Source organism: Cynara cardunculus (genome assembly GCF_001531365.2).
Source record: "Cynara cardunculus var. scolymus isolate 2C chromosome LG 8, CcrdV1, whole genome shotgun sequence".
Taxonomy (NCBI): Eukaryota; Viridiplantae; Streptophyta; class Magnoliopsida; order Asterales; family Asteraceae; genus Cynara; species Cynara cardunculus.
This window is the reverse complement of record NC_037535.1, coordinates 7,724,441-7,735,459: the sequence shown is the minus strand read 5'-3', so window position 1 is coordinate 7,735,459 and position 11,019 is coordinate 7,724,441. Positions and strand designations below refer to the sequence as shown.

Below are 11,019 nucleotides of genomic sequence, written 5' to 3'. Positions count from 1 at the left end.
CGTGATCCGGATAAGATGAACTTTATAATATTTTTTGGCAATATATTGGTCCCTAGAGACAAGGTTGAGTACATGCAAGTCCAACTTAATCAAATGTATGGTGAGGATCAAAGTAAGTCATGTTTTGAGAAGGTAAAGTCTAAATTAAATATGTTATTTGAAGAGTATGTCACAACATATTCTGAACCTTCTACCACTATGATGCCTCCTCCACCCATTAAGTGTGAGAATGTTCCTGTTGGAAGGGAACAATCCAGATTAAAAAGCCAACTAAAGAAACAAAAAATGGAAAGTGGGGCTTCACTTAACAAAAAGAGTGAACTTGAAGTTTATCTAAGTGAGTCCACCATATATGATACAAACGATTTTGATATTTTAAGATGGTGGAAGGTTAACAGTGAAAGGTTTCCTATCCTTTCAAAATTGGCTAGAGATGTATTTGTTGTTCCAATTTCAACTGTGGCATCTGAATTGACTTTTAGTACTAGTGGCAGGGTCTTGGATAATTTTTGGAGTTCTCTATCTCCTAGAATGGTAGAAGCCCTGATATGTACACAAGACTGGCTAAGAGGCCTTAGTCAGCCAATTGCAGTTGAAGAAAACATAGATGATATTGAAAAGTTTGAGAAATGTACGACATTAATTATGTTTTTTAATATTCTTTTTCAACTTATGTTAGTATATACTTGAATAGTTGAATTTGTATATTTACATCGTTCTTTTAATTTGTTTTTATAAACGCAAAAATGATGAATATGAGAATTGGAAGTTTAAGTTCTATCACTGACCATGATGATTCTCTTCCAACAGTTGATGTAGATGATCTATATGATGTATGGCAGAATAACTGAACAATATCTAGAAGTGGCCACTTTGAAGTTTCGTTTGTGTTCTTTCATTCTTTGAAATTTGAATCTTTGTGTTCATGTTTTTTTTTCTAAATCACTTGATGAGTTGATGGTATTTGATGTCTTTTTGGAACTTTGAATCCTCACCCTTGAGAGTCTTCATTATGCAGCTTTTCCCTAGCAATTTTCAAGGTCTATTTGTGTTGCTCTAACCCTAAAAGGTTTATCATCTCTTCAGGGGTGACACTGTGACAGGTCCAAACAGCATTGATCAAGATTTAAGATAGTGGACAGTGGTCAGATCTCTCTCTTTTCCTCCTTTCCCCCTACAACACATATATAGATCACAACAAACCAGAATCTACAGTCCCTTACTCCAAACCAAAAGGGGTGATGCCTCCCTATCCCCTATACATTGCAAGTACAAGAAGATACACAGTTTCATTTTACCCGCCCGAACCTGAACTACCCCCGGACCTGAACTGTATATTACGCGGTGTGATGTTATAATCCGATACCCGATCGATTTCGTTTTGTGGTCCGATCCGACCCGTGATCACCCCTAATCACACTGATAGCAACGTTGGGACATTCTACAATCTCGGGAAATATGCCCCGATTTTCCACATCTGAAACAAACTCTTTGATCCAAATTACAACCACCCTGATGAACACGCTAACATCTCTAATAAGGTCGTTCATTGATTCTTTGAATTGGACGATTCTCATATTTTATAAACTTTTTGTCTTCTGAACTCCACTGAAGACCCTTCCCATTTTCTCTTTTCTACCACTCTTTCTCCCCCTTGTCTATTCTTATTTCTTTTCGTAGTTTCAGCTGCATCAACCGTAGAGAATGTAACAGGATTCATCACGATCACAAACAATTGGATAGAGGGTATTAATCCCCAAATATATCGCTCAACTCTGCGGGATTCTGAAGATATATAATGTTCAGCAAATCAGGAGTGTCCGATAAATTTTTCGGTATACTCCCGCACAGTTTGATTTCTCTGTTCTAATTTCAGAAATTCTTCTTCCAACTGCCTCACTGCCACTTTAGGGCAGAACTGTTCTTTGAATCTATCCACAAATTCCATCCATGACATTGTTTGTAAATTGTTGGGTTTAGACAATGACTTAACCTCCCACCAATACAAAGTATTTGATTTAAGCATCGAAACAACAAATCTAACCTGATCTTCATATAAACACTTACTTGTATTAAGGGTCGATTCAATTTCTTTTAGCCAACACATGGCTTTTATCGGGTCTCTCTCTCTAGAAAAAGTCGGGTGTTTACACGTCAAAAACATTTTGATATCACCCCCTTTTTATTTGAAGTATGGACTTGTGGATTTATTTCCACTAATTCAGTTTCTACGCTGGAAAGTATTCCCAAAATAGAAATTAAAGTGTTTTGAAGCTTACTCATCTCCTCTGCTAATATGTCTCGAGTAACGTACTCAGGATGTTGAATCTATTCCTCATTAGCATTTTCCTGAATGGATTTCCTTGTTCTGGATGAACCTCAAGGTGAATACTTCGTCCTCTTCCTCGACCCCTTACTCTGCCGCTTCCCCTGCCTCTTCCTCTACCTCAACCAACAGGTATATTTTCTTGAACATTTTTTGGTGAACTTTCTTTTTCATCCGGCTTGTAATAGCAATCCTTTTAGATCTTCTTGAGTGACTTGTCATCTGACAATTTACAAAATTTAATATTCATATAATCACATTCCCAGAATATCCGAGCACAAATATGTACCTGTAAACTCATAATTAGGTCAGTTGTAATTTAAATTTATCTTACATATCGTTCTTTTAACCTATTATATTTATTTTCAAAGGTTCTATAAATGTCAAGGACCCCTAATATGCAAATAAGACAGTTTAAGTGTAAGCATCATGCTAAATACCGTAATCTCTTAAACTCAGGCTCTGATACCAAACTTGTAACACCCCAATTTCACATTTGCATATAAATATATATTTTCATATATCAACAAATATAACTATATACATTCGGTCCCAAATATACACAAAAGTCATAATATAAAAGTAGCTACCAAATTTTTCCTCATTTATATTTAATTTTAATCCATTTTTTATGGCTTGGCTAGGCGGAATAGCCGTCGCGAGCAAACATATTAATGACGAGGAACACATTTTTGTTATGCTACTAATACTTGTACTTGCTCTGCTATTCTGAGCTGAAACCAAAGCTCTTATTTTTTGTTGAGTAATAGTTCGAGTATGTATTTTAGTACAAGGCTTGTATTTATAACAGACAATCAAGTTCAAAAGATAACACAACTTTCCAATCTCTCATGCAAGCAAATATAATTTCTTCACAACATTTCTTTCTCTTTATCACCTGATTGTGCCTAACCTGTAACGCACATTTTGAGATACAAATGAGGGTTAGACTTGAGGTCTAGTGAGAAATCCTTTTTTAGTGCCATTGTAGAGTGAAAATCACCAAAACATCTTTTAATAAATCCATCATCAAAGATCTCAAATTATATGACTTACTTTTTTTTTTCTTTTATCGCGTCATGAAGATGAGATAACTCAATTTTATCGCATTGAACAACATAATAAACAATTTATCACATCAAACTCATAATACATCAACTTGTTGCATTTAACATATAAACGAGTATATTTTGTCACATCCAACTACTGCGATAAACATACTTGTCGCATCATAAAGATGCGATAAACCAACTCATCACATCAAGCACATGTGTAACCAACTTTTGTTGCACCATACTGATGCGATAACAGTAACTCCTCGCACCATACTAGTGCGATAAACCCAAATATGTCTCATCTTATTTATGTGATATTCTCAATTCATCACATCATACTGATGCGATATAACCAACTCATCGCATCCCTCTAATGCCATAACAACCCATGATAAAAAGATCATCATTTCCAGAAATTGATTATGACTCTTTTATATCAGTATACCTAACTCTTGATTATGCACCCTTATTAAAATATACCCAACTTCAGATAATGTCACCCTTATTACTCAAAATATATTCATCTTCTGATTATGCCACCCTTATTATAAATAGATGATAATAACGTAACAAAACCCAAAATTATGTTAAATATTAGCATATAATCACCTTCCAATATCAAGTATGAGACCATACGGTTTCTTTTCTAAAAGCAATCAAATGATATATTTAAAATAAAACTCACCTTATAAATCACAAAGAAATGCAGATATGGAACAACAACAAGTTCCAATTAAGAATCACAAAATCAGTTTCTTCTTCCTTCTTCGGTTTTCTGTTTGCTTCGAACCAGAGACCCTTCCCAATTTTATTATTCTTCTTCTTTCTAAAACAAGGAATAATAATGGCACGCAATTACATATAAACTCTTTTAGAAAGAGTAAGGCGGAATGGGATATTTTGAATCAACTTTTCAAAACAACTCCTCAACTTTCTAGATTTATCAAAAGTAACCCTTGAACTTTCCAAAAATATTTCTCAGATATAACAATGATCTTGTATGCTAATGTATTATTTTTCGTATGTAGGTATTGGTATGTTATCCCTAGTGGTGGGAATGTGTTTGAAACACGAAATGTTTATGATGCAATGTTGGTAGATTTAGATGCTAAAAAATGTAGTTGTAGATTATGGGACATATCAGGTATTCCTTGTGTGCATTTCATTGTTGTCATTCACTTTATCAATAAGGATCCAGAGGATTATGTTAGTAAATGGTTTACTAAGGATATCTTCAAAATGGCATATAAGAATACTATAAGACCATTGAATGGGAACAACATGTCGACTCCAACACCTTACATCAAACCAAACCCACCTAAGAAGAGAAGAATGTCCGGTAGGCCATCTATAAAAAGAAAAAGATCATAATCTAAAAGTCAAGGTACAAGAGTGACTCAATTTGGGAAGGTAATGACATGTAGTAATTGCTTGGAAATGGGACATAATGCAAAGATTTATAAGAACGAAAAGAAGGACCCACCACCTAAACATGTTAATCCAAAAGGTAGACCAAAACTCAACATTCAAAAATTGACTACAACAACAAGAGGCAGTAGAGGTGGAAGAGGCAATAGAGGTGGGAATATATCATCATATGTAGAGGTCTTATAATCCGATCATGGGATAAGCAATGACTGGGGTAAGTGATAAGTATCAATTAATTTGATACTTTTACACTTTTTCTTCACTTTATTTACCCATTTTATTTTCCCAAAATTCCACAAATTGAGTCTTTTTGTTTTGTTTTTCCATCTTTTTATATTGGAGCTAAAGTGATGTGATAAACATGTTTACTTCTTGGATATGTGCTGATTTTTGGGAAAATAGCCTTGTTTTTAGGTATTTGGCTGAAGCATGCTACAGCATGTGATGCAGGACGATCCAGGGGCATTCTTGAGAATAGTAAGGGAATCTTTTGAGGTCACTTCTTCCCTTTTAGGCAGCCCATCTCCTGCATATTTCAAGATCTCATAGGACAAATTAAAGATCTGATTTTTGGTATTATCTAGGTGGTTTGGCTTTGCCCATTGGTTTGTGTAAAAAGTTGGGTAAAAGCTTTTACCCATTGGTTTTTACCCTCCCTTCCTCCACTATATAAAGGGGGAGGCTTGGCTTTGTAGATAAGCAAATTTGGTATGCAAACAATCCTAGTACAACACTTGATGTAGTTTGGTTCTTTTGGTGTAAAGTTGTAGTTGCAAGTATTTTACTTTTCTTCTTTATAATTCCATTTTACATTTATTTCTCTTATCATCTTTTCTTCTCTTAAGCTCTCCTTATCATGATTTATTATTATTCATGCAATTAATTTGTCTAGTTTAAATATCGTTAGTTGCTTTTATAATTACGTCTAGCATTTATTTCTTCTACTTTATTTTTTTTCTTATGCATTATTATTTACGCAATTAATTTTTCAAGAATGTTAGGCTAAAAATATAGTTTGGGTGTTGGGTGAAATTAAGTTAAAGATCTGTCCCGTTTGTAGAAATATAAATTGTAAATCTTTACAACTACGTCATTCAAGTTTTTATTGTAAAAACATCATCCATGGACAAGTTGATCACTTGTTTAAAAGTGTTAAACTGTGTTGGATTTAAAGATAAACCAACAAGCACACGTCAACTTGAATGATATGAAAGTAGGCTCGAGAGAGTTACTTAGAATCGAGGAGACTCGTTTTCACTCCATTTAGCTTATAAAAGGAATAGTTTGAGCCAATGTCGAGACTCTAGCCTTGCATAGAGATATGAGGGCTTGATCTATGACTGTGTGTCATTCTACATCTCGAGATAGTACCTTAAAGAAGCTATTAGTTGTAAAGATAAGTGATTTATAAAGCATGCTACAGAACCATGTTGTAGCATGTTGTCTACTTAAAAATCGGTTTAATACCTTAACAAATCCCTTCACCCTAAGCTTTCTTTTATTACTTGTTCACAACATTAGTGTTTAATCAACTCACCACAAATATTTCCTTGAATTCACCATCTAAAATCATATCTTTATTTATACTATTAAAATGAACTTTTATTCTTTTTTCTTCGTGGACGATATCCGGTATTTTTCTACTTTATTACTTGTAAAAGACGATAGTGGATTGATAAGTGTATACTTGCACTAATCTCTATTTGTTAGCAGTCTGAGAGATTTAATTTATATAATTCTCATAACAAGTTTTTGGCGTCGTTGCCTGGGAAATAGGCAAAAGTTTTTTTTAGTAAATCTTAAGATTTGTTTTTTCTACCATCTTTTTACTTGATTCTGGGTGTGGTGTATCCAAGACTACCGCACGGGAAGATTTTTGAATTGGATCCGGATATCGAGCGAACTTTCAGAAAAAGACGAAGAGTGCAAAGAGTATTATTATCTACTCTAACCTCTTCCAATATGGCTAATAGTCCACTTCCACCAACTCCCCCACCACTGAATGACGCTGAAAAAATAATCAAATTGGCAAACTCAAAAGATGGAGGAATTATGGACTATGCCATTCCTGTTTTTGATCAATTAGATTCAGGAATAAGTAGACCAGGAATGGAAGCCCTCCATTTCAAGTTAAAACCAGTGATGTTTAATATGTTGCAAACCAACGGTCAGTTCAGTGGTTTGCCATCTGAAGATCCACAATCCCACTTAAAATCATTCATGGAAATAACGGACACTTTCCTTATCCCAGGAGTATCTAACGATGCTCTGAGACTCACATTGTTTCCTTTTTCTTTAAGGGGTAGGGCAATGTCTTGGTTCAATTCCTTGCAACCAGGATCTGTGGATTCTTGGAATAGCATGGCAGAAAAGTTTTTTAAAAAATATTTTCCTCCTACTCAGAATGTTAAGTCCAGAAACGAAATTTCTCTTTTTAGACAAATGGACAATGAAACAGTTCCCGATGCTTGGGAAAGGTACAAGGAGCTATTAAGAAAATGCCCTCACCATGGTGTTCCATACTATATACAGCTCGAGACATTTTACAATGGGTTGAATCTCACTGCAAAACAAATGCTCGATGCTACATCAGGAGGAGCTTTCACAGCTAGTACCTATAATAATGGATATGATATCCTTGTAAAGATTTCTAATAATAATGGACATTGGGCCAACCCACGTGCACTAGTACCAAGCAAAACAGCAAGAGTTCATGATAGAGATGCTTTTACAGCATTGACGGCTCAGATGACTGCAATGACCAATTTGATTAAAATCTTAACAAATGGTCAAGCAGCACAATCTATAGCCACCGCACATGCTCCAATTGTTGAGTCGGTACAATGTGTGTATTGTGGTGGAGGACATCCCTTTTAACATTGTCCATCTAACTCCGAATCAGTCAATTATGTGGGGAATCAAAATAGATCAGGACCCTTTTCTCAAACATACAATCCTGGGTGGAGGCAACACCCAAATTTTTCATGGCACAGTCTTGCTCTAAACCCACCAATGAACAAACCCCAAGGGACTTCACACTTTCAACCACATCAGTCTCAACATCAACATTAGGGTCAAGCTCCAAACCATCACCAAAATGCTTTTCATCAACAAGCAAACTAGTTATCTTTCCAAAACAAGTCTAGCCAACAAGCCAAATCTTTCTACTTCTTTGGAAGCAACTTTGAAAGGATTCATAAACCAAACCAAAACAGCCATGAACCATCAGAACACTGCCATAAGATCTCTAGAAACACAGATTAGTCAACTTGCACTTGAGATAAGAAATAGACCTGCAGGGACTCTTCCTAGTGATACAGAGATTCCAAAGTCAATCATGAAAGAGCATGTGAAGCTAGCGACTTTAAGGAGTGGAAAGAACCTCATAGAGAGTGAACCCATGAAAAGTCTATTGAACCCCACGACCCAATTGAGATAGATGTCACAACATCTAGTTCAGATATTGTCACAACCACCTTGAAAGATAAGGGAAAATCAATAGAAATAGGACCACTCCCTGAGAAAGCAAACTTTCCCTTGTTATTTCCAAATGAAGGCAAAAAGAAGGTATCATTTCAGAATGATATTGGAACATCTTCTTCTGAAAGTAACAAGAATGTTGAGTCACCAGTCCCTTATAATAAACCTATCATCATCCAGGCACCCCCTAGTCAGTCCTCTAAGAAACCAATAATAGCTTCTATTCCTCCTTATATACCTTTTCTACAAAGGTTGAGGAATCAGAAAGAGGAGTTGTAGTTCAAAAAGTTCCTTGATGTGTTCAAACAGTTACATATCAACATCCTGTTGGTTGAAGCTATTGAACAAATGCCAAGTTATGCAAAATTCCTCAAGGATATTTTGAGCAAGAAGAAGAAACTGAACGAATTTGAGACTGTGGCCCTAACAAAAGGTTGTAGTGCCCTCCTTTCAAATAAAATTCCCCCTAAACTCAAGGACCCCTGGAGTTTCATAATTCCCTGTTCAATAGGTGGGAAAGAAATTGGAAAGGCTTTGTGTGATTTAGGTGCCAGCATTAACCTCATGCTCTTGTCAGTATTCAATACCTTAGGCATAGGTGAGGCTAGGCCAACCACAGTTACCCTTCAGTTAGCAGATAAATCCATAGCTCACCCAAAAGGAAAAATTGAGGATGTATTAGTCCAAGTGGATAAATTCATTTTTCCCGCTGACTTCATCATTCTTGATTTTGAAGCTAATAAAGAGACACCAATCATTTTAGGAAGACCTTTCTTAGAAACCGGTAGGACTTTGATTGATGTTCAGAAAGGAGAATTGACAATGAGAGTGAATGACCAGGATGTCACTTTTAATGTTTTCAAATCCATGAAATACCCGGATGAAAAAGATGAGTGTTCTAACTTAAGTGTCATTGAGTCCTTGTGCCACAAAGAAGGAGTTAAATCTATGTTAGACTTAAGCAAGACTGAAGTTGTTGAGGAGATAGAACATGGAGAGGAAAGTGAGATAACCCTGTTGCAAGATACCCTTGCTTTTGAGGTATTAGAAAGTGAGAATGGAAAGACCCATGTCACATCTATCGAGTCACCACCAGACGTAGAGTTGAAGTTACTTCCCTCACACTTGAAGTATGCATTTCTAGCGAAAGAAGGGAGATTACCTGTCATTATCTCATCCACCCTAGAAACACATCAGGAAGAGCAGTTGGTAGACTTGTTGAAACTACACACCAAGGCTATTGGATGGACCATCTCTGATATAAAGGGTATCAGTCCTTCAATATGTCAGCATAAAATCATCTTAGAAGATAAGAGTTACACTTTCATTGAACCTCAAAGAAGATTAAACCCAATCATGAAAGTGGTTGTGAAGAAAGAAATTTTAAAATGGTTGGATGCTGGCATAATTTATCCAATTGCAAGTAGCTCATGGGTAACCCTGTACAGTGTGTCCCTGCAAAGGGAGGTGTCACTGTCATCTCAAATGAGAAAGATGAGCTCATTCCTACAAGAGTCGTGTCTGGTTGGAGAATTTGTATGGACCACCGGAGACTGAATAAGGCAACTCAAAAGGACCATTTTCTTTTGTCTTTCATAGATCAGATGTTAGACAGACTAGCTGGAAAGGAGTACTATTGTTTTTAGACGGATACTCATGTTACAATCAGATTGCAATAGCTCCGAAAGACCAAGAAAAGACCACTTTTACATGTCCCTATGGTACCTTTGTTTTTAGAAGAATGTCATTTGGTCTATATAATGCTCCCGCCAATTTTCAAAGATGTATGATGTCCATATTTTCAGACATGCTTGAAACTTCCATGGAAATTTTTATGGATGATTTTTCTGTATATGGTACATCATATGATCAATGTTTGAAAAATCTTGAAAAAAGTCTTGAAAGGTGTGAAGCAACAAATTTGGTTTTAAATTGGGAAAATGTCATTTTATGGTGACAGAAGGTATTGTTCTTGGTTATCTGATTTCAAAAAGGGGAGTTGAGGTTGATAAGGCAAAACTTGAAGTAATTGAAAATTTTCCTGAACCGACCACCGTCAAGGGTATACGAAGTTTTCTTGGACACGCTGGTTTTTACAGAAGATTTATCAAAGATTTTTCAAAAAAAATTCAAAATTTTCAAAACCTTTGTGTTCATTACTTCAACATGACCAAAAGTTTGATTTTAGTGAGGAATGTAGAAATGCATTTCACACTTTAAAAAAGGCTTTGGTTACCGCACCCGTGATCTACTCCAGATTGGAGTAAACCCTTTGAGATTATGTGTGATGCAAATGATTGGGCTGTGGGAGCCGTTTTGGGACAGAGAAAAGAGAAAAATTTTCATTCCATATGCAAGCAAAACATTGAACGAAGCTCAAGTGAACTATACAACAACAGAAAAAGAATTATTGACTGTGGTGTTTGCTTTTGAAGATTTAGATCATATCTGATGAGAACAAAAATCATTGTACATACTGATCATGCTGCCATCAAATATTTGATTTCAAAAAAAGATGCAAAACCCAGATTGATAAGATGGATTCTGTTGTTGCAAGAGTTTGATCTTGAAATAAAAGATAGAAAGGGAGTGGAAAACCAAGTAGCAGATCACCTGTCTAGATTAGAGAAGCAACCTACTGACTTGAAAGACATCATAGAGACGTTTCCGGATGAAAAAATCTTGATGCTAAAGCAAGTGGAATCACTATGGTTTGCTATATAGCCAATT

The 11,019-nt window shown here is 35.7% G+C and overlaps 1 non-coding gene across 1 annotated transcript; it reads right to left on the bottom strand.

Moving 5' to 3' along the window:
• Positions 1-7,219: 7,219 nt before the first annotated feature.
• Positions 7,220-7,325, bottom strand: LOC112517546. The gene has a single exon (XR_003069729.1). It is a non-coding gene; the product is annotated as a small nucleolar RNA R71 (small nucleolar RNA).
• Positions 7,326-11,019: the final 3,694 nt, after the last annotated feature.